Source organism: Scyliorhinus torazame, chromosome 24, assembly GCF_047496885.1.
Source record: "Scyliorhinus torazame isolate Kashiwa2021f chromosome 24, sScyTor2.1, whole genome shotgun sequence".
NCBI classification, from domain to species: Eukaryota; Metazoa; Chordata; class Chondrichthyes; order Carcharhiniformes; family Scyliorhinidae; genus Scyliorhinus; species Scyliorhinus torazame.
In genome coordinates this window covers 46,934,218-46,956,303 of record NC_092730.1, presented here as the reverse complement: position 1 = coordinate 46,956,303, position 22,086 = coordinate 46,934,218, and the positions used below count along the sequence as shown (strand labels likewise).

General features: G+C 56.3%; 1 protein-coding gene across 1 annotated transcript in view; it reads right to left on the bottom strand.

Moving 5' to 3' along the window:
• Window positions 1-18,909, bottom strand: part of LOC140400043 (histone H2B-like) — an 89,567-nt gene extending 70,658 nt beyond the window's left edge. Inside the window, exon 1 of the mRNA XM_072489528.1 lies at window positions 17,854-18,909. The gene's annotated coding sequence lies outside the window, so the exon portion shown is untranslated. The remainder of the gene's footprint in view (window positions 1-17,853) is intronic.
• Between the last annotated feature and the right edge of the window lie 3,177 nt (window positions 18,910-22,086).

Below are 22,086 nucleotides of genomic sequence, written 5' to 3'. Positions count from 1 at the left end.
GTGTATCACGCAGGGGAGTGTATCACGCAGGGGAGTGTATCACGCAGGGGAGTGTATCACGCAGGGGAGTGTATCACGCAGGGGAGTGTATCACGCAGGGGAGTGTATCACGCAGGGGAGTGTATCACGCAGGGGAGTGTATCACGCAGGGGAGTGTATCACGCAGGGGAGTGTATCACGCAGGGGAGTGTATCACGCAGGGGAGTGTATCACGCAGGGGAGTGTATCACGCAGGGGAGTGTATCACGCAGGGGAGTGTATCACGCAGGGGAGTGTATCACGCAGGGGAGTGTATCACGCAGGGGAGTGTATCACGCAGGGGAGTGTATCACGCAGGGGAGTGTATCACGCAGGGGAGTGTATCACGCAGGGGAGTGTATCACGCAGGGGAGTGTATCACGCAGGGGAGTGTATCACGCAGGGGAGTGTATCACGCAGGGGAGTGTATCACGCAGGGGAGTGTATCACGCAGGGGAGTGTATCACGCAGGGGAGTGTATCACGCAGGGGAGTGTATCACGCAGGGGAGTGTATCACGCAGGGGAGTGTATCACGCAGGGGAGTGTATCACGCAGGGGAGTGTATCACGCAGGGGAGTGTATCACGCAGGGGAGTGTATCACGCAGGGGAGTGTATCACGCAGGGGAGTGTATCACGCAGGGGAGTGTATCACGCAGGGGAGTGTATCACGCAGGGGAGTGTATCACGCAGGGGAGTGTATCACGCAGGGGAGTGTATCACGCAGGGGAGTGTATCACGCAGGGGAGTGTATCACGCAGGGGAGTGTATCACGCAGGGGAGTGTATCACGCAGGGGAGTGTATCACGCAGGGGAGTGTATCACGCAGGGGAGTGTATCACGCAGGGGAGTGTATCACGCAGGGGAGTGTATCACGCAGGGGAGTGTATCACGCAGGGGAGTGTATCACGCAGGGGAGTGTATCACGCAGGGGAGTGTATCACGCAGGGGAGTGTATCACGCAGGGGAGTGTATCACGCAGGGGAGTGTATCACGCAGGGGAGTGTATCACGCAGGGGAGTGTATCACGCAGTATCACGCAGGGGAGTGTATCACGCAGGGGAGTGTATCACGCAGGGGAGTGTATCACGCAGGGGAGTGTATCACGCAGGGGAGTGTATCACGCAGGGGAGTGTATCACGCAGGGGAGTGTATCACGCAGGGGAGTGTATCACGCAGGGGAGTGTATCACGCAGGGGAGTGTATCACGCAGGGGAGTGTATCACGCAGGGGAGTGTATCACGCAGGGGAGTGTATCACGCAGGGGAGTGTATCACGCAGGGGAGTGTATCACGCAGGGGAGTGTATCACGCAGGGGAGTGTATCACGCAGGGGAGTGTATCACGCAGGGGAGTGTATCACGCAGGGGAGTGTATCACGCAGGGGAGTGTATCACGCAGGGGAGTGTATCACGCAGGGGAGTGTATCACGCAGGGGAGTGTATCACGCAGGGGAGTGTATCACGCAGGGGAGTGTATCACGCAGGGGAGTGTATCACGCAGGGGAGTGTATCACGCAGGGGAGTGTATCACGCAGGGGAGTGTATCACGCAGGGGAGTGTATCACGCAGGGGAGTGTATCACGCAGGGGAGTGTATCACGCAGGGGAGTGTATCACGCAGGGGAGTGTATCACGCAGGGGAGTGTATCACGCAGGGGAGTGTATCACGCAGGGGAGTGTATCACGCAGGGGAGTGTATCACGCAGGGGAGTGTATCACGCAGGGGAGTGTATCACGCAGGGGAGTGTATCACGCAGGGGAGTGTATCACGCAGGGGAGTGTATCACGCAGGGGAGTGTATCACGCAGGGGAGTGTATCACGCAGGGGAGTGTATCACGCAGGGGAGTGTATCACGCAGGGGAGTGTATCACGCAGGGGAGTGTATCACGCAGGGGAGTGTATCACGCAGGGGAGTGTATCACGCAGGGGAGTGTATCACGCAGGGGAGTGTATCACGCAGGGGAGTGTATCACGCAGGGGAGTGTATCACGCAGGGGAGTGTATCACGCAGGGGAGTGTATCACGCAGGGGAGTGTATCACGCAGGGGAGTGTATCACGCAGGGGAGTGTATCACGCAGGGGAGTGTATCACGCAGGGGAGTGTATCACGCAGGGGAGTGTATCACGCAGGGGAGTGTATCACGCAGGGGAGTGTATCACGCAGGGGAGTGTATCACGCAGGGGAGTGTATCACGCAGGGGAGTGTATCACGCAGGGGAGTGTATCACGCAGGGGAGTGTATCACGCAGGGGAGTGTATCACGCAGGGGAGTGTATCACGCAGGGGAGTGTATCACGCAGGGGAGTGTATCACGCAGGGGAGTGTATCACGCAGGGGAGTGTATCACGCAGGGGAGTGTATCACGCAGGGGAGTGTATCACGCAGGGGAGTGTATCACGCAGGGGAGTGTATCACGCAGGGGAGTGTATCACGCAGGGGAGTGTATCACGCAGGGGAGTGTATCACGCAGGGGAGTGTATCACGCAGGGGAGTGTATCACGCAGGGGAGTGTATCACGCAGGGGAGTGTATCACGCAGGGGAGTGTATCACGCAGGGGAGTGTATCACGCAGGGGAGTGTATCACGCAGGGGAGTGTATCACGCAGGGGAGTGTATCACGCAGGGGAGTGTATCACGCAGGGGAGTGTATCACGCAGGGGAGTGTATCACGCAGGGGAGTGTATCACGCAGGGGAGTGTATCACGCAGGGGAGTGTATCACGCAGGGGAGTGTATCACGCAGGGGAGTGTATCACGCAGGGGAGTGTATCACGCAGGGGAGTGTATCACGCAGGGGAGTGTATCACGCAGGGGAGTGTATCACGCAGGGGAGTGTATCACGCAGGGGAGTGTATCACGCAGGGGAGTGTATCACGCAGGGGAGTGTATCACGCAGGGGAGTGTATCACGCAGGGGAGTGTATCACGCAGGGGAGTGTATCACGCAGGGGAGTGTATCACGCAGGGGAGTGTATCACGCAGGGGAGTGTATCACGCAGGGGAGTGTATCACGCAGGGGAGTGTATCACGCAGGGGAGTGTATCACGCAGGGGAGTGTATCACGCAGGGGAGTGTATCACGCAGGGGAGTGTATCACGCAGGGGAGTGTATCACGCAGGGGAGTGTATCACGCAGGGGAGTGTATCACGCAGGGGAGTGTATCACGCAGGGGAGTGTATCACGCAGGGGAGTGTATCACGCAGGGGAGTGTATCACGCAGGGGAGTGTATCACGCAGGGGAGTGTATCACGCAGGGGAGTGTATCACGCAGGGGAGTGTATCACGCAGGGGAGTGTATCACGCAGGGGAGTGTATCACGCAGGGGAGTGTATCACGCAGGGGAGTGTATCACGCAGGGGAGTGTATCACGCAGGGGAGTGTATCACGCAGGGGAGTGTATCACGCAGGGGAGTGTATCACGCAGGGGAGTGTATCACGCAGGGGAGTGTATCACGCAGGGGAGTGTATCACGCAGGGGAGTGTATCACGCAGGGGAGTGTATCACGCAGGGGAGTGTATCACGCAGGGGAGTGTATCACGCAGGGGAGTGTATCACGCAGGGGAGTGTATCACGCAGGGGAGTGTATCACGCAGGGGAGTGTATCACGCAGGGGAGTGTATCACGCAGGGGAGTGTATCACGCAGGGGAGTGTATCACGCAGGGGAGTGTATCACGCAGGGGAGTGTATCACGCAGGGGAGTGTATCACGCAGGGGAGTGTATCACGCAGGGGAGTGTATCACGCAGGGGAGTGTATCACGCAGGGGAGTGTATCACGCAGGGGAGTGTATCACGCAGGGGAGTGTATCACGCAGGGGAGTGTATCACGCAGGGGAGTGTATCACGCAGGGGAGTGTATCACGCAGGGGAGTGTATCACGCAGGGGAGTGTATCACGCAGGGGAGTGTATCACGCAGGGGAGTGTATCACGCAGGGGAGTGTATCACGCAGGGGAGTGTATCACGCAGGGGAGTGTATCACGCAGGGGAGTGTATCACGCAGGGGAGTGTATCACGCAGGGGAGTGTATCACGCAGGGGAGTGTATCACGCAGGGGAGTGTATCACGCAGGGGAGTGTATCACGCAGGGGAGTGTATCACGCAGGGGAGTGTATCACGCAGGGGAGTGTATCACGCAGGGGAGTGTATCACGCAGGGGAGTGTATCACGCAGGGGAGTGTATCACGCAGGGGAGTGTATCACGCAGGGGAGTGTATCACGCAGGGGAGTGTATCACGCAGGGGAGTGTATCACGCAGGGGAGTGTATCACGCAGGGGAGTGTATCACGCAGGGGAGTGTATCACGCAGGGGAGTGTATCACGCAGGGGAGTGTATCACGCAGGGGAGTGTATCACGCAGGGGAGTGTATCACGCAGGGGAGTGTATCACGCAGGGGAGTGTATCACGCAGGGGAGTGTATCACGCAGGGGAGTGTATCACGCAGGGGAGTGTATCACGCAGGGGAGTGTATCACGCAGGGGAGTGTATCACGCAGGGGAGTGTATCACGCAGGGGAGTGTATCACGCAGGGGAGTGTATCACGCAGGGGAGTGTATCACGCAGGGGAGTGTATCACGCAGGGGAGTGTATCACGCAGGGGAGTGTATCACGCAGGGGAGTGTATCACGCAGGGGAGTGTATCACGCAGGGGAGTGTATCACGCAGGGGAGTGTATCACGCAGGGGAGTGTATCACGCAGGGGAGTGTATCACGCAGGGGAGTGTATCACGCAGGGGAGTGTATCACGCAGGGGAGTGTATCACGCAGGGGAGTGTATCACGCAGGGGAGTGTATCACGCAGGGGAGTGTATCACGCAGGGGAGTGTATCACGCAGGGGAGTGTATCACGCAGGGGAGTGTATCACGCAGGGGAGTGTATCACGCAGGGGAGTGTATCACGCAGGGGAGTGTATCACGCAGGGGAGTGTATCACGCAGGGGAGTGTATCACGCAGGGGAGTGTATCACGCAGGGGAGTGTATCACGCAGGGGAGTGTATCACGCAGGGGAGTGTATCACGCAGGGGAGTGTATCACGCAGGGGAGTGTATCACGCAGGGGAGTGTATCACGCAGGGGAGTGTATCACGCAGGGGAGTGTATCACGCAGGGGAGTGTATCACGCAGGGGAGTGTATCACGCAGGGGAGTGTATCACGCAGGGGAGTGTATCACGCAGGGGAGTGTATCACGCAGGGGAGTGTATCACGCAGGGGAGTGTATCACGCAGGGGAGTGTATCACGCAGGGGAGTGTATCACGCAGGGGAGTGTATCACGCAGGGGAGTGTATCACGCAGGGGAGTGTATCACGCAGGGGAGTGTATCACGCAGGGGAGTGTATCACGCAGGGGAGTGTATCACGCAGGGGAGTGTATCACGCAGGGGAGTGTATCACGCAGGGGAGTGTATCACGCAGGGGAGTGTATCACGCAGGGGAGTGTATCACGCAGGGGAGTGTATCACGCAGGGGAGTGTATCACGCAGGGGAGTGTATCACGCAGGGGAGTGTATCACGCAGGGGAGTGTATCACGCAGGGGAGTGTATCACGCAGGGGAGTGTATCACGCAGGGGAGTGTATCACGCAGGGGAGTGTATCACGCAGGGGAGTGTATCACGCAGGGGAGTGTATCACGCAGGGGAGTGTATCACGCAGGGGAGTGTATCACGCAGGGGAGTGTATCACGCAGGGGAGTGTATCACGCAGGGGAGTGTATCACGCAGGGGAGTGTATCACGCAGGGGAGTGTATCACGCAGGGGAGTGTATCACGCAGGGGAGTGTATCACGCAGGGGAGTGTATCACGCAGGGGAGTGTATCACGCAGGGGAGTGTATCACGCAGGGGAGTGTATCACGCAGGGGAGTGTATCACGCAGGGGAGTGTATCACGCAGGGGAGTGTATCACGCAGGGGAGTGTATCACGCAGGGGAGTGTATCACGCAGGGGAGTGTATCACGCAGGGGAGTGTATCACGCAGGGGAGTGTATCACGCAGGGGAGTGTATCACGCAGGGGAGTGTATCACGCAGGGGAGTGTATCACGCAGGGGAGTGTATCACGCAGGGGAGTGTATCACGCAGGGGAGTGTATCACGCAGGGGAGTGTATCACGCAGGGGAGTGTATCACGCAGGGGAGTGTATCACGCAGGGGAGTGTATCACGCAGGGGAGTGTATCACGCAGGGGAGTGTATCACGCAGGGGAGTGTATCACGCAGGGGAGTGTATCACGCAGGGGAGTGTATCACGCAGGGGAGTGTATCACGCAGGGGAGTGTATCACGCAGGGGAGTGTATCACGCAGGGGAGTGTATCACGCAGGGGAGTGTATCACGCAGGGGAGTGTATCACGCAGGGGAGTGTATCACGCAGGGGAGTGTATCACGCAGGGGAGTGTATCACGCAGGGGAGTGTATCACGCAGGGGAGTGTATCACGCAGGGGAGTGTATCACGCAGGGGAGTGTATCACGCAGGGGAGTGTATCACGCAGGGGAGTGTATCACGCAGGGGAGTGTATCACGCAGGGGAGTGTATCACGCAGGGGAGTGTATCACGCAGGGGAGTGTATCACGCAGGGGAGTGTATCACGCAGGGGAGTGTATCACGCAGGGGAGTGTATCACGCAGGGGAGTGTATCACGCAGGGGAGTGTATCACGCAGGGGAGTGTATCACGCAGGGGAGTGTATCACGCAGGGGAGTGTATCACGCAGGGGAGTGTATCACGCAGGGGAGTGTATCACGCAGGGGAGTGTATCACGCAGGGGAGTGTATCACGCAGGGGAGTGTATCACGCAGGGGAGTGTATCACGCAGGGGAGTGTATCACGCAGGGGAGTGTATCACGCAGGGGAGTGTATCACGCAGGGGAGTGTATCACGCAGGGGAGTGTATCACGCAGGGGAGTGTATCACGCAGGGGAGTGTATCACGCAGGGGAGTGTATCACGCAGGGGAGTGTATCACGCAGGGGAGAGCATGAAGCATGGGAGTGCATAAAGCAGGGGGCAGCATGGTAGCATTGTGGATAGCACAATTGCTTCACAGCTCCAGGGTCCCAGGTTCGATTCCGGCTTGGGTCACTGTCTGTGCGGAGTCTGCACATCCTCCCCGTGTGTGCGTGGGTTTCCTCCGGGTGCTCCGGTTTCCTCCCACAGTCCAAAGATGTGCAGGTTAAGTGGATTGGCCATGATAAATCGCCCTTAGTGTTCAAAAGTGCCCTTAGGGTTGGGTGGGGTTACTGGGTTATGGGGATGGGGTGGAGGTGTGGACCTTGGGTGGGGTGCTCTTTCCAAGAGCCGGTGCAGACTCGATGGGCCGAATGGCCTCCTTCTGCACTGTAAATTCTATGATATACAAAGCAGGGGGATGTATAAAGCAGGGGATGTATAAAGCAGGGGGGTGTATAAATCAGGGGAGTGTATAAAGCAGGGGGATGTATAAAGCAGGGGAGTGTGTAAAGCAGGGGGGGGGTGTAAAGCAGGGGGGGCGTGTAAAGCAGGGGGGGGGTGTAAAGCAGGGGGGGGGGTGTAAAGCAGGGGGGGGGGTGTAAAGCAGGGGGGGGGGTGTAAAGCAGGGGGGGGGGTGTAAAGCAGGGGGGGGGGTGTAAAGCAGGGGGGGGGGTGTAAAGCAGGGGGGGGGGTGTAAAGCAGGGGGGGGGGGTGTAAAGCAGGGGGGGGTGTAAAGCGGGGGGGGGGGGTGTAAAGCGGGGGGGGGGTGTAAAGCGGGGGGGGGGGTGTAAAGCAGGGGGGGGGGGTGTAAAGCAGGGGGGGGGGTGTAAAGCAGGGGGGGGGGTGTAAAGCAGGGGGGGGGGTGTAAAGCAGGGGGGGGGGTGTAAAGCAGGGGGGGGGGTGTAAAGCAGGGGGGGTGTAAAGCAGGGGGGGGTGTAAAGCAGGGGGGGGTGTAAAGCAGGGGGGGGTGTAAAGCAGGGGGGGGTGTAAAGCAGGGGGGGTGTAAAGCAGGGGGGGTGTAAAGCAGGGGGGGGGTGTAAAGCAGGGGGGGGTGTAAAGCAGGGGAGCGTACAAAGCAGGGGAGCGTACAAAGCAGGGGAGCGTACAAAGCAGGGGAGCGTACAAAGCAGGGGGCTGTACAAAGCAGGGGGCTGTACAAAGCAGTGGGATGTATCAACCAGGGGGATGTACGAAGCAGGGGAGTGTACGAAGCAGGGGAGTACAGAACGCCGGGGAGTGCAGAAAGCCGGGGGGTGTATCAAGCCGGGGGGATGTATCAAGCAGGGGGGGTGTATCAAGCAGGGGGGGTGTATCAAGCAGGGGGGGTGTATCAAGCAGGGGGGGTGTATCAAGCAGGGGGGGTGTATCAAGCAGGGGGGGTGTATCAAGCAGGGGGGGTGTATCAAGCAGGGGGGGTGTATCAAGCAGGGGGGGTGTATCAAGCAGGGGGGGTGTATCAAGCAGGGGGGGTGTATCAAGCAGGGGGGGTGTATCAAGCAGGGGGGGTGTATCAAGCAGGGGGGGTGTATCAAGCAGGGGGGGTGTATCAAGCAGGGGGGGTGTATCAAGCAGGGGGGGTGTATCAAGCAGGGGGGGTGTATCAAGCAGGGGGGGTGTATCAAGCAGGGGGGGTGTATCAAGCAGGGGGGGTGTATCAAGCAGGGGGGGTGTATCAAGCAGGGGGGGTGTATCAAGCAGGGGGGGTGTATCAAGCAGGGGGGGTGTATCAAGCAGGGGGGGTGTATCAAGCAGGGGGGGTGTATCAAGCAGGGGGGGTGTATCAAGCAGGGGGGGTGTATCAAGCAGGGGGGGTGTATCAAGCAGGGGGGGTGTATCAAGCAGGGGGGGTGTATCAAGCAGGGGGGGTGTATCAAGCAGGGGGGGTGTATCAAGCAGGGGGGGTGTATCAAGCAGGGGGGGTGTATCAAGCAGGGGGGGTGTATCAAGCAGGGGGGGTGTATCAAGCAGGGGGGGTGTATCAAGCAGGGGGGGTGTATCAAGCAGGGGGGGTGTATCAAGCAGGGGGGGTGTATCAAGCAGGGGGGGTGTATCAAGCAGGGGGGGTGTATCAAGCAGGGGGGGTGTATCAAGCAGGGGGGGTGTATCAAGCAGGGGGGGTGTATCAAGCAGGGGGGGTGTATCAAGCAGGGGGGGTGTATCAAGCAGGGGGGGTGTATCAAGCAGGGGGGGTGTATCAAGCAGGGGGGGTGTATCAAGCAGGGGGGGTGTATCAAGCAGGGGGGGGGTATCAAGCAGGGGGGGGGTATCAAGCAGGGGGGGGGTATCAAGCAGGGGGGGGTATCAAGCAGGGGGGGGGTGTATCAAGCAGGGGGGGTGTATCAAGCAGGGGGGGTGTATCAAGCAGGGGGGGTGTATCAAGCAGGGGGGGTGTATCAAGCAGGGGGGGTGTATCAAGCAGGGGGGGTGTATCAAGCAGGGGGGGGTGTATCAAGCAGGGGGGGGTGTATCAAGCAGGGGGGGGTGTATCAAGCAGGGGGGGGTGTATCAAGCAGGGGGGTGTATCGAGCCGGGGGGTGTATCGAGCCGGGGAGTGGGTAAAGCCGGGGAGTGGGTAAAGCCGGGGAGTGGGTAAAGCCGGGGAGTGTGTATCCCAATGGAGTGTATAAACCAGGGGAGTGTATGGAACCAGGGGAGGATGCACAACAAGAGTGTGTGTAAAATGAGGAGAGTGTACAGCAGTTGAGTGCTCAAACCAGATGAGTGTGAAACCAGAAGAGCATGTAAACCAGGGGAGTGTGTGAAACTAGCGTGGTGTAAACCAGGGGATTGTGTAAATCAGGGGATTGCTTCACAGTGCCAGGTTCCAAGGTTTGATTCCCGCTTGGGTCGCTGCCTGTGCAGAGTCTGCACATTTTCCCTGTGTCTGTGTGGGTTTCCTCCGGATGCTCCGGTTTCCTCCCACAAGTCCCGAAAGACATGCTCGTTATGTGAATTGGACATTCCCCCAATATCTTGTTTTCTGACTTGTCTCAGTAGAAACTTACGAATAATTCTGTATTTTTAAATCAGCTGTACTATCTGACTTTTTACTTGCACCAAAGGTTCACAACTTGTGAGATTAAAGTGCTTCTGATACATTTTAATCCAACAAAGTTACAAAAAAGTGCAAATGGATACTTACACATTGCTGAATCTGTACCTAATTAATTCTATACTGATTACTTTACGAAAAGCTATTATCACAACAAGTTGATCGAACGTTCCATGATATGGCGGGGGGGTGAATTGTGGAAAATTATCCCACCTGCCCTCTCGTGTATCACTGTTGGATTGGGCATGTTTATCTGGGACTTGAGGTCAATGTGAGTGTGACTGCTTCTTTTCTCTGTGACGGTGGAGCTGATGTGTCTGTGTCTCTGCAATGTTGGATTAATATTGTACTTACAGTCAGTTAGAAGGAGACGGCGACACATACATTTTGCTGAGGAATCATCATCTTGGAACTCATCTCTTCATCTGTTGAACTGGGCGGAAGATAACATATCTCTTGTAAATCAGGGTCAGATGAGGCCAATGATAGATCAATCTATTCTTTAAATTGATAATCAGTAAAATAAAGAAAATACTCTCCAAATCCGAACCCAGAATCAGACAATAAGCCAGGCCCAGGAAGAGCTCTCCCTCCCCCCCCCCGCTCACTCCAAGTCCCGGAACAAGATTGTGCTCCGCTGCGCCTCTTGCAAACAGCCCCCGATTCTCCCTGAACTCCCCCCCGAGTCAGTAATGATCTCTGAGCCTCTTTGCTCACACTCCCAGATGGATGTGCTGCTGCAATGAGAACGCTGTTCCTGGGCTGGAGGGGCTGCACATGCGCTCTCACCCTCAGTGACGACAGGCAGGGGGCGGGGTTACGCCGGGCGTGCGCAGATCCCCGCAGCAATTCCGCATTGAGAACCAATGGGAATATTCCTCATTTCACTGTCATCACATATAGAGCAAAACCTCCTATCGAGCCCGTGTTGGGGGCAGTGTGTGTGGGGGTTTTATCGGGTTTAACAACTGTCATAATATTTTTGTGTTGGTTTTTTTTTTCTTGTGTTTTTTTCCCTTGAGTGATGACCTGCTGCATTTATCTCCACGCAGCAGGATTAAAACCCTGCATCCACCGACTATTCTGTAGTGCTGCACGGCGAGACAACTAAAGTAAAAGAACAAAAATGAACTGAGGGACAAAAGCAAACCGGGGGTGCTCCAAAAAGAAAGCAACTGGAGCAGAGCCCAAAAAGGAATCAGAAAGGAAACGGAACAAAACCCGTTAAATTAAAGTGTGAAAATCAGGGTTGATGGGGCAGTCCAACCCCTACGGCGGCCACCGAGCACGGAAGGCCTCAAGTGTGCTCGTGGTCACCACAAGCTCTCACTCCAGGGACACCCGGCCGCGAACGAGGCTGCGGAGGAGGGGCAGACCGTCAGGCCGGACGACCCCCTCGGTCGCCCGCTGCCTGGACCTATTAATGGCAAGTGTGGCCAGGAACAGGAGCAGGTTCACAAGGGGGTCCTCTGCCTTCCCCGCTTCCCCACCTTCCCACACCAGATGTCCATCGATCAGGAGCGTGGGGCTTAAGTGCAAAGAAAACCTCAACAACAATATCGTCAAAAAACTGAAAAAGGAGTGCAGCCTAAGACAGACAACAAACACATGCTCCACAGACTCCACCAGGCCGCAAAAGTGGCAGGTCTCTGGGGAGGCCGTGTGGCGATTTAACCGATGGTTGCACGACACTGCCTTGTGCAGCACCCTCCACCCCAGGTCCCCAAGTCTTATAGGGAAGACGCCTCCGTAGAGGGACCTCCAGTTGGGACCTCCGCTGCCGGACAGCAGCAAGGCACGCCAAGCCGTGTCCGGATGGCGGGCGAGGGCAAGGAGGTGGAAGGTGTGCAGCAGCAGGCCGGACAGGAAACACATCTGCGCGGTACGAAAAGGCACGGGGGGTGTCGACATGAAGCGACTGGGGTTGTGGGGTACCGGCGCCTGAAAGGGGTTCCGGGGCCTGGGACCAACGTGGCATTCCGTCCGAGCAGGGGTCCGCTCAGACGGGATGCCACCGCACAACTGCGCCGTCTCGAGTCCAAGGGGCCGAGCACGACCGTTTTGAGGCCTCGGATGGGCTTGGCCGCGTGCTGGATGGACACAGCACCGCGCTCGGAGAGCTCGTAGGGCGTCATCCAGTCCACTCCTCTGCCACCCTGCACATCCCAGATCCTGGTCACCCCGGCATCCACAGCCCTCCGCTCCGCCAGCCACCGGAATGGATATTGGCTGAGGTGCGGATTCCTGAGCAGCAGCTCCCTTATGAGAGCCACTACTCCTGACAGCGGAGAGCTGTGGCACGTGGGGACCCTGTTCCTGACTTTGAGACGGTCCTGGTACAAGACGGGCAGCGCCAACAAAGAATTCTGAAGACCTTGCTGGTCAACATCGTAGTTCAGGCCGTGCACCTGGCAGAAGAAATATGTCGCCAAGGCACACCATCGTGGAGGAGGCTCAATGTACAGGTATCGCTGCAGAGTCTGAAGGCGTAAAGTCGTGATCTGGATGCGAAGGCACACCAGCGCCTGACCGCCCTCCGTAAGCGGGAGACTCCAGACCTCCGCAGCGACCCAGTGCAATACATTTTCCCAGAAGAACCGAATCAGAGTTCTCTGGATGCCTGTGACAAAGTCAGGGGGAGGGGTCAAAGTGACCAGCCAGTACCACAACATGGAGGCTATCAGCTGGTTTATGATGAGAACTCGACCCCTGTAGGACATCACTCGGAGCAGTCCTGTCCAGCGACCCAGGCGAGCGGTGACCTTGGTCTCCAACTCCTGCCAGTTCGCCGGCCAGGCTTCCTTTGCTGGGCAAAGATAGACTCTCAAGTCGAGGATGTTGGTCCAAGTAGAGGATGTTGGTCCGGCTCCAACTGAAGGGCCTGAGCTCCTCTGGGAGGGGTCCATCTGCCACGGACCGACCAGGAGTCCGGAACATTTAGCCCGGTTGATCCCAGCAGAAGATGCGGCGGAGTACACAGCCTGGCACTCTCGCATCCTTCGCAGGTCACCGGGGTCAATGAACATGAGCAGCACATCATCAGCGTAAGCCAAAACGACCACCGCCATGCCCAGCTCACGCAGAACCAGCCCCGACAACCTCTTCCGCAGGAGGCGCAGGAAAGGCTCCACGCAGAGAGAATAAAGTTGGCCGGGCAAGGGGCAGCCCTGACGCACTCCTCTCCCAAAGCGAAGGGGCGCCGTCAGGGACAGGTTAACCTTAATCAGACACTCCGAGGCAGCGTACAGTAATCGGATCCGGGCGACAAAGTGCGTCCTGAACCAGAAGGCTCGCAGAGGCCCGAGCAAATAATCGTGCCCCACCCTGTCGAACGCCCTCTCCTGGTCAAGAGACAGGTAGGCGCTCAACATCCCAGTCATCTGGGAATGATGGATGTCCCGGACCAGATGGATATTATGGTAAATGGTGCGGTCCGGGACGGTGTGGGACTGTCAGGGTGGATCATGGTAAATGGTGCGGTCCGTGACGGTGTGGGACTGTCAGGGTGGATCATGGTAAATGGTGCGGTCCGGGACGGTGTGGGACTGTCAGGGTGGATCATGTGGTCCAGCACAGGGCCACGGCGCAAAGACATGACCGTGGCAATTATTTTGTAGTCCGTGCTGAGGAGGGAGACCGCTCGCCTGTGTTTGGGTCGGCGGAAATCCCCTTTCTTGGGCAGCAGGGCAACAACGGCCCTGCGCCACGAAAGGGGCATCTCCCCGGTCACGATACATTCCCCAGGACCCCCGCATAGTCGCTCCCCAGGACGTCCCAGCATGCACTGAAGAACTCCGCGGTCAGCCCGTCCAGCCCTGGGGTCTTGCTGTCGAGGGCGCCGGTCTTGATGATTGACGGTTTGGTCGAGACCCCGACGCCCTCCGGGCCGACCTGCGGCAGGTCCTCCCACAGAACTCTGCAAGCGTCCTCGCTGCACGGATCCGGAGTATAGAGGTCAGGATAAATGTCCCTGATTAGGGTCCTGACCCCCTCCGGATCCGAGACGAGGGACCGTCGTCGGCCGACTGGCCCTGCATCCTCTTTCCAGCGAGTAGAAGGGGGAGCCACGGTCCATGTCTGTCACAAACTGATCCGTGACCTCACATACGCGCCGTGGGACCCGACAAGTTGCAGGCCCCGCAGCACGCCCGTCTTCTCCCTGTACAGCAGCCCCAGGGCCGGGTCCTCATCCGGCTGAGGGAGACGTGACTCCAGATGGAAGACTTCTTCAGCCAATTTGGCGATCATGTATTTCCGCCCCGGCATCGACCGCTTCGTGTACCCCTGACAGAAGGCGCGGACATGAGTCTTGCCCAAGTCCCACCATAGCCTCAAGGAGGGGAAGCCACCCTGCTTCTTTCTCCAGCCGGCCCAGAAACGGCAAAGCGATTCCAGGAACCTCTTGTCCTCCAGCAGCAGGTTGTTAAAGTGCCAGTACGCGGACCGTGCCTGAGCGCGGAGCTGGCCGAGCCCCGCCCACACCAGGTGGTCATCCGAGCACAGCACCTGCTCCACAGAGGCCGTCTGAACACTGGGCAAGAACCTCCTAGAAATGTAAAGACGGTCGATTCTGGACGCTCCCAACAGAGGGCCCACAAATGTGTCCACCTGCGATTCAGGATGGAGAGTTCTCCAGGCGCCCACCAAGTCGAAGGACCTGACCAGGTCCCTTAACTTCATCACCGCCTGCGTGCTGCACTGGACTCTACCACGGTCCTTGTCCTGGAGGGTGCAATTGAAATCCCCTCCAAGGATGATGCACTCGCCCACAGGAATGGTGCCAAGAAGAGTGGACACTTTGTCAAAGAAAGTCGTTTGCTGCGGCCCGGCCAGGGAGCGTATACATTCACAAAGTGACGCACCACGTCCCCGTCGAGGACCGTTAAATGCAACAGACGGCCTGGCACTGGCTCCTTGACCCTCAAGATCTCTGGCTGAAAATGGGAAATCATCAAGATAGCCACCCCGCCCGAACGTGGGGCCAAGTGACCCATGAAGACTCCCCCTTGCCACTCCAGGGTTCACTTAGCTTTGTCCTCCGGAATGGCGTGGGTTTCTTGCAGAAAGCACACCCCATACTTTGCGTCCCGGAGGACAGAGAAGCACTGGAAACGGTGATGTGCCGTGGATGTTGAGACTGGCTATGGTTACCTCCAAGTCAGTTGTAGCGTGTGTCCTTCACCAATCACCCATAACTCTGCTCAGAGGGAGTAGAGGGTTGTTGCCCCCTCTACTCCCTTAGGAGTCCCCCGAGGAACAGAACAGCCTGTCGCTGCTCCCCATGGTCCGAGTCGATCCCACCCCCAGGATCACCCTCAGGCGGGTTCCTCGCAGGCTCCCCCCCCCCCTCGATTCAGAGTCCGTGGCGACACCGACCCCGCCATCGATGCCGGGCCCTCGGAAAGACCCCCTGGAACAGCTCCGGGATGGATCCTGGGCTCCTTCGCATCGTCTGCTTGGGCCTTGTGAGCAGGGAGCCTTCCTCGCCGTCGCCCGCCCACGACCCGAAGATATAGGGGCTCTGATGACTGCCGCAGGTCCCCAGCGATGAACAAAAGGTATTCGGGGAGTAAAACTGCACCGGGCAGAACAATCATTTGGGGGGTCACGTCTCCGCCCGCCCCCAGGCCTCCCTGCTCGGGGGACGACGGCAGCTCGGTCACATCAGCGGCTGCTTTGGCCTTCTTTTTCATAGATTATCATAGATTATCATAGACTTTACAGTGCAGAAGGAGACCATTCGGCCCATCGAGTCTGCACCGGCTCTTTGAAAGAGCACCCTACCAAGCTCACACCTCCACCCTATCCCCATGACCCAGTAACCCCACCCAACACTAAGGGCAATTTTGGACACTAAGGGCAATTTAGCACGGCCAACCCACCTAACCTGCACATCTTTGGACTGTGGGAGGAAACCGGAGCACCCGGAGGAAACCCACGCACACACGGGGAGAACGTGCAGACTCCACACAGACAGTGACCCAAGCCGGGAATTGAACCTGGGACCCTGGAGCTGTGAAGCAATTGTGCTAACCACTATGCTACCGTGCTGCCCATCAGGGTGATGGAAATAAACACAGGAGATACCCAACCCCGCTCGCCTGGGGAGGGGGTAGCAAGATCCACCACCACCTCCAACCCAGGCCGCTGGCGCTTGCGGTGGGCAAGCTGGTGTTGCTGCGGGGCCACTACTGCTGGAAGGCCCTCGGCAGCAACCCCCCCCACCCTCTGCAATGCCCCCCCCCCCTCCGCATCGCCGAGCCCCTGGGACTGTGGTGGGGCCGGAACAGCATCCAGCTCGGGACTGTACACAGGGTCCCCACCGCCCTCCGGAGCCCGTGTGTTGGTCTCTCCAGGCCCCTCATGTTGTTGTGAGGTGGCGGCGGCATCGCGAGGTGAGGCTGCGGCCTCTGTGTTGGTTGGGACGGGCACGGGGTCAGTACTCGTGATGGGGCCAAGGTGTGGGTGGGCCCGGTCCGACCATCGCGCCGTCTTCCGTTTGGCCTTTTTAGGCCGCCAACAGCCGAGGTGTTGTCAGGGGCCGGCTGCTGGGCAGACAGAGGTGGTAGAGGAGAGGGGGGCAGTGCCTGCCATGGCCGCCGTGGAGATGTTGTTGGCAGTGGCCGTTAGGGTGGGGCAGTTCCGGCGAATATGCCCCAGCCCACTTCAGGCATGGCACCGCATGCCATCCGCAGACCAGATCACTTTATGGTCCTTCCCTTGGTGGGGAGCCACAAATCCTCCCTCCATGACCTCCTCCCGGGTCAGGCAGACAAAACCCTGATGCCGGAAGGAGTATTCATGACAGAGGGAAGTGTCCCGCAGGCCGAGTGTCAGCGGCGCCACCCCGGACCCGACCTCCCGCAGGAAGTTGAGATGGGGGAGGAGGAGCTCGGTGGGGAGGTAGAGCGGGACGTTTGAAGGAGCGACACATTCGGCGGTGGCCTCCAGTGGGTCCACCACCACGTGTGCCCCACCCACTGTGAGCCCCCTTTCCAGGACACGGTAGACCGCTTGCTCGGCCCGCAGGAAAAACACGGCCTGACCGGAAGATTTCCGGGGAGGGTGGAGGTGTGGGGCTAGGGTTCAGGTGTGAGCTTAGGTAGTTGGGGAGGGCTGGTTTAGCACAGTGGGCTAAGCAGCTGGCTTGTAATGCAGAACACGTCCAGCAGCGTGGGTTCAATTCCCGTGCCGGCCTCCCCGAACAGGGGCCGGAATGTGGCGACTGGGGCTTTTCACAGTAACTTCATTGAAGCCTACTTGTGACAATCTATTATTATTAATATGCTCTTTCCAAGGGCCGTTGCAGACTTGATGGGCCGAATGGCCACTGTAGACTCGGTGAAATCTATGAACTCAGCTCCAGCTCCAGTTGAAAGCTTCTCCAGTCTCCACTTGAATTGTTGACAAACAGTTCGGAGCAGTTTGCAGCACTTTCTCTGTAATGAGCACCATGACATACTGACAAAGCTGGATTTTAAAATTCTTCTTCAGTAACTGCATGTTTACCAATAATAATTCTTATAATGTTTCATTGCTCAGGTCTCTTCTTGTAGTATGAGACCTGGTCTTGTCCTGATGTCTGAAACTGCCTTTTCCATTCTGCTTCAGTTATAAATGTTCTTATCTGTAACATATGTACTGCATCAATGACATTAGATCAGTTAGTCCTGGTAAATGAAGGAAAAGTGGATGAACTGAATCAGCAGAATTTTACAGAGCAGTACTTTTAAACCGTTTTTACCTGCGACCCATTTTAACCAACCGGCTATCCCTTGGGACCCATGCTGGCCAGCCTTTGGGACCCACACCAGCTGACCTCCGTGACCCACTATGTTCTCTTACCTTTAATCCAGTAGGTGAACTTGCTTGGTCCTTATGATCTCTTTCCAATCAGGTTTAGAGGAGAGGGCAGTGCATGTATCAGGTGCAGAGTTCAGCTGGTTCCTGTGTGCTGTCTTCATCCTTTTGAGGATGAAAAATCCAACCTTGAACATGTAGATCCTTGTGATGTGGAATAGCAAAAGAATGTTTGCTTTACTCCGTACTGGGTACTCCTCGGAGACGCTACGCTGGAACTCTGAAAACCTCATGGAGTTGTGCCTTATTTTTAATGTGCTGTCACAGGTAAGGTGCAGAAGCTCAGTTTGTACATTTGGAGTCAGCTATAAGTCAGTAAATTGAGTCTGGGGTCTCGAACTCAAAGGGAGTTTTCACCAACTAATTCTCTCTCAAAATCTGAAACTTCTCCTCTGGAAAATAGCGATATAAACTGTTGTTCAGCGCAGCCAGTCTATCGACAGTTCCCATCCTAACCGTTTTCTTCGAGATGTCATTGCAGTGTGGGGAACATGTAGTAGGTTTGGCTTTCTACGCGCAGTTGCCTAACGTTCAATGACTTTTGGAAAGCATCAAATTCTTCACAGCGCCAAAAGCAATCATCCTCCTTCCCTGACAATTTGCGGTTCAGTGTGTTTAGAATTGAAAAGATGTCTGCAAGGTAAGACATAGAGAGCTTCCACGTTTCATCAGCAAACAAATCAGCCAGAGGAGATCCTGATTTGCATTGGCACAATTTATAAAGACATACCTTCAAATATCACCTTTATTCTGCTGTGTTCCTGTTTCCAGCTTCTTCTTAATGGGTTGTTGAGCAGAGGCCGTGGAGCTCACCCCAGCTCTGCTTTGTGTTGCTGTGGACTCTCCTTAGCGACTCTCTCCCACAGATTTAGATGTGTGATCCGGGCCTGTTTGTGTCTCTGACCCTCTCTTCATTATTACAAAACCGTCCATTTTCAATTCTTCACAGCTGCCAGCTACAAAATGGAGGATCTGCTCTCTGGCGCCGCTTCAACCTGCTGTTGCTTCAAAGAAGCTGCCCTTGGACAGCCCGGTGACGTCAGGAGGAGGCGGTCCGGCCCGCTGTGTACCGCGCATGCGCACCGCCTGATCGGGCTGAGTGGGCACGCATGCGCGGTATAGCCGGCACCCGGGACAGCCCCTGGAGAGTGACGTGTTATTACCAGAAGAGAGAATGTGCTGCTGCCGGCAGAGGGAGGCCCAGAGTCAGAGCAATGTGTCAATTAGCGGAATCTGACTGGCCACAGAAGTTTGTGGATGGGCGGGGCAGTTGCTCTAATAGGGTACCTGAAACAACCAATCAGATGCTCGTAGATGTCTCAGCATTCTAAATTCACCAATGGTGACTTGGTCTCTCACCCATCCTTCATTAACATAGTTCACTGAGTTAGTCGAGAAAAGAACAGTTGTGTGGCAATTCTCAGTTATTGTGTGTCTGCAGTTTGCTCTGACCATGGCTGAGGACAAGAAAGCTCCAGCTCCCAAGAAGGGCGCTAAGAAAACCCAGAAGAAGGTACCAGTGAAGGGCAACAAGAAGAGGAGACGAGCCAGAAAGGAGAGTTACTCCATCTACATCTACAAAGTGATGAAGCAGGTTCACCCCGACACCGGCATCTCCTCCAAGGCCATGAGCATCATGAACTCCTTCGTCAACGATATTTTCGAGCGCATCGCGGGTGAGGCTTCCCGCCTGGCCCATTACAACAAGCGCAGCACCATCAGCTCCCGGGAGATCCAGACCGCCGTGCGCCTGCTGCTGCCCGGCGAACTGGCCAAGCACGCCGTGTCGGAAGGGACAAAGGCGGTGACCAAGTACACCAGCTCCAAGTAAAACTGTTCTCAAACTCATCAAAACCCAACGGCTCTTTTAAGAGCCACCCACAATTTCTGCAAAGCAGCCAAACTATCATATTTTCAAGTATCAGTTTAAGAATAGCCAAATCCGTTCAAATACCGTTTCACTGGAACATAACATCCTTCGTGCCTTGATAATAAAGTCCCATCATTTTGTGACTGCTCGGTGACGCTGTGTGTCTTTGGTTTCTGACTTGGTCATATTCGGTCCCTGTCGCTAGATTTGGAGAGACAATAGAACGCCAAAACCTCCCTTTCAATTTGTGTTCAGGTTCCGAAAAACCTCCCTTTCCATTTATGTTCAGGTTTACTCAATAATCGATCAGTTTATTGAGAGCACACCAGTGGTGTGGGAAAACTCCATTTCAATACTGACACGAGCTCCAAATTGCTCACTCCACTTTTACCACTGAGGAAGCAGTATACAATATGGAAACAAATTATAAAATTTTCACTTGGCCGTATATTTGACATTCTGTCGGCGACTGAGAGCGTTTTAAACAGCAGCCAGATTAAACCCGACTGGACTGCAAATTGTAAAAATTTTTGAAGACAGTTTCGGATCTAAATCCACGTTCTGCAGATTCAAAACGTTTACAAAGATGCCCCCGGACATGCTGAGTTTATCCAGCACGTTCTCCTTAATTCACATTTGCAACAACGCATTATTTTGCTTTAATTTATTTTGGGTTTGTTGTCAGTTACAGAGAAAGCACGAAATCAGAAACTGACAGATGAAGAGAAACTGTGGTCTAGGGATAGAGAGAGAATCCAACATTCTTACACTCAAAATTCATCGATGTATTCACATTTTTTACGGTCCCTATTCAATTTTCTCTTTTCTAAATCTTTTCGCGCTCTTTTAAGCTTTGAAATCAATCTTCGGTTGGAATCTGAACATTTGGCGCCCAAACTTTCCGACCTCATTACCCGGGATCCCCCTGATTGGTGCTTCAAACAGATATCTGATTGGTCACGTTGAAGCAGACTCCGCAATGTTGTTCAGATAACCAATCAGCAATGTGTGCACCGCCACTCCTCCTGAAGCTATAAGAGAAGTGAATGTGGGCGGGTTTCCTCATTCTGTGTGAAAGTGTTTGTGAGACTGTGACAATGTCTGGAAGAGGAAAGACCGGCGGGAAAGCTCGGGCCAAGGCCAAGTCTCGCTCCTCCCGGGCTGGACTGCAGTTCCCGGTAGGCCGTGTTCACAGGCACCTGAGAAAGGGCAACTATGCCCAGCGTGTGGGGGCCGGAGCCCCGGTCTATCTGGCTGCTGTGCTCGAGTATCTGACCGCTGAAATCCTCGAGCTGGCCGGCAACGCGGCCCGGGACAACAAGAAGACCCGCATCATCCCCAGGCACCTGCAGCTGGCCGTCCGCAACGACGAGGAGCTCAACAAGCTGCTGGGAGGGGTGACCATCGCTCAGGGCGGGGTGCTGCCTAATATCCAGGCCGTGCTGCTGCCCAAGAAAACCAGCGCTGGCGCCGGCAAGAAGTGAAGCGACCATTCTTTAATCTAATAACACAAAGGCTCTTTTCAGAGCCACTCACTTGATCTGAAAAAGAGCGAATTATTTTTTGACACTATAGATTTTGTTCTGCTGCTTCCCTTCCAGCGTCCCCGAACAGGCGGCGGAATGTGGTCTTTTCACAGTAACTTTATTTGAAACCTACTAGTGACAATAAGCGATGTTCATTCCATGCTATTAATTCTGGTATGTGATTTCAATAAAGCTTCCTAAAGCCCATGCTTATATTCGAAATCACGTCAAATGAGTATTGGGGGGTGAAGCTCCCTTCCTGACAGACTTGGTGGCCCTTAAAAGAGCCTTTGTTGCTGTTGGTGCTGAAGCCGAGTTTTAGGCGCGTTCCCCGCGGATGCGGCGGGCCAGCTGGATGTCTTTGGGCATGATGGTGACTCGCTTGGCGTGGATGGCGCACAGGTTGGTGTCCTCAAAGAGCCCCACCAGGTAAGCCTCGCTGGCCTCCTGCAGGGCCATGACGGCGGAGCTCTGGAAGCGCAGGTCTGTCTTGAAGTCCTGAGCGATCTCTCGCACCAGGCGCTGGAAGGGCAGTTTGCGGATCAGCAGCTCGGTGGATTTCTGGTAGCGGCGGATCTCCCTCAGAGCCACAGTGCCGGGTCTGTAGCGATGGGGCTTCTTCACTCCGCCCGTGGCTGGAGCGCTCTTGCGGGCCGCTTTGGTAGCCAGCTGTTTGCGAGGAGCTTTGCCTCCGGTCGATTTGCGCGCTGTCTGCTTGGTCCTGGCCATGATGTGAAACTGGGGGAAACGCACACGCTGAGAATGCTGGCGCCGCTCTCTCGCTGCCTATTTAAGACATTATCGTGACCGCCCACTTCTCCT